Source organism: Pinus tabuliformis, chromosome X (genome assembly GCF_031772625.1).
Source record: "Pinus tabuliformis cultivar Carrire ecotype Pingquan chromosome X, CPIR1, whole genome shotgun sequence".
Lineage (NCBI taxonomy): Eukaryota > Viridiplantae > Streptophyta > Pinopsida > Pinales > Pinaceae > Pinus > Pinus tabuliformis.
The window spans coordinates 1381142988-1381145119 of NC_142308.1; the positions used below are offsets into that span (position 1 = coordinate 1381142988).

At 39.5% G+C, this 2132-nt stretch overlaps 1 pseudogene; it reads right to left on the bottom strand.

The window, feature by feature from the left end:
- Window positions 1-431: 431 nt before the first annotated feature.
- Window positions 432-1295, bottom strand: LOC149145200 (protein DMP6 pseudogene; annotated as a pseudogene).
- Window positions 1296-2132: the final 837 nt, after the last annotated feature.

A 2132-nucleotide genomic window follows, 5' to 3' on the forward strand; every position in this document is an offset into this window, starting at 1 on the left:
CCTGTGGGGGATTGTCTTCTTTCCCAGCAGGTTAAAATCCCTTGATGTGACTTGTATTTCTTTTAAACAATTCTCATGCGAGAGTATTTCGGTGTGGTGAGATTGTCTACTGTCTTCTTTCCTGCTCAGTTTCAATCTTTTGCTATTACATATTTGATTATGTAACACTATTACCTACTTCGATTTCTTGATTTCTCCGAATAACAAGTAAATGTAGTTATTACCGTATTAATATGGTAAGCCACCTAATAAATATATGTAGATTTTAACGAAAGTTCTAAAGCTCAACTCCCACAGTCCTAAAATCACATCGTCCTGCAAACGATGTCCATCACATGCTTCACTGAACTATCACCGTATTCACAATAACCACATTTATTGAAAATAATCGATCCTAAAACGTATCCGTACATTCAGTCAAAGTCGCGGAAATATAACCTTTCGAATTAGAAGCTATTCAGTATTTATTGGCTTAATCACGAAAAAATTCCGCAGCAAGATTTTAATGGTAAAGCCACATATAGTAATCGGGACATTGTTGGAACGAGTGAACCCAATAGATGTTTTATTAGACATCGCGTATCTGCGTTGTACAGCCACATGAAACTGAAATATTAAGAAGCTGCGGCTATATTATAAAGCTAAATTGACGTTAGTTTGCAGCGGGATATCCAATTCCACGTCGTGAAGTGGGAAACGCAACAAAGATCATACTGCAAACAGAGCCAACCGCGATCGGAAGGCTAATGAACAACTGCTTCTGGTTCTCTCGAGCATCCGCGTAGTAACAGCTCACAATGTTGGGATCCATGAGGGCGACGGAGGCAAACACCAAAACTGATAACACGGCGTGCACGAAATCAAGAAACGTGAGCTTGTAGGAAGATAGATCCACCGTCTTGTTGATATATGGATTGATAGTCCACAGCCCGCTTCTGGTGGCGATCCCGTAGTATAACGTCCCGTCCTCTGCCCTGTACCTGTCGGTGAACGAATCAACAAAGCAAGAAATCCCGCAGAGAGCAAGCAGAAAGCCAGTCAAGTATTTGTTGGCGTTGTAGCAGTGGCCCCCGTTGGAGAAAGTAGGCGACAGAATTTGGAAAGCAAGAACGGTGGCAGTTGGAAGCAGTTTGACGAGATTGGCTGCGCTCGCAAAAGTCTTATCCACTGCATTCTCTGTCATGGATTTTTCAGGGGTCTCATCACCCAGTAGCGCATTTGCTAGGCTGGCTGAATTGTGAATTCTGTCGGCCATTGTTTAACCAACTTAATTATTGCCTTTCTGACTAGGTATGTCTGTGTAAATAGCGATACAAGATTCAAGGTAGTAGTTATAATTTATAAGGATACGTTTCAGTATCTGTCAAGGTATCAGTAGTAGGTATTAGCGTCAAGTTAACTCTTATCTATCCGGATGTCTATTTCTATGGATTTCTTCATTGCTAATTCCTTTCAGCTAATGTATGGATAAAGCAATTCTTTAAATCATAATCTGACACATTCATGGTTCAGGGAAGGGAGTTTTTAGCATGTTAAAGAGTTTTTTTTTTTTACCTCAAGTAGCATTTCTCACACAAATGTTCAAATAAAGGTTGAAATTTAGAACCATAAGATCAAAGTTATTCGCTGTGATACCCAGACTTTGGGATTTAAGATAAGCCATCTTCTGCTGTGTGTTTCACCTTTTACTGCACCATCATTTTACAATGCTCCACAAAAAAAAGATTCAACCCACGAGCTCTTTTCATTTGTCTCACACTATTCTTTTCTTCATGCACTGCTGTGCATTTTCTTCTCTTACACTACGCCCTTCTCTTTTCAATGAGCAATACCAACAAAAACAAATAATACATGCGCTCCTCTGTTTTTTTTACACTGCTCTGCAATATTTTCTACATGCATCATACATTGGGCAACAAACTGGCATATGCGTTCTTCATCTTCCCATGCACTACGGTGCATTTTACAACTTACCATATATCAACCTACGCTGCCTCCTTTTCTTTTTAACACACAACGTGTATATATTTTTTAATGTGAATCACATGTGAAGACAGAAATAGTCAACACACGAAATCGCTGCCCATACTTCCACTATATAAAAACATATATCACGTATGAGCCCATAACCA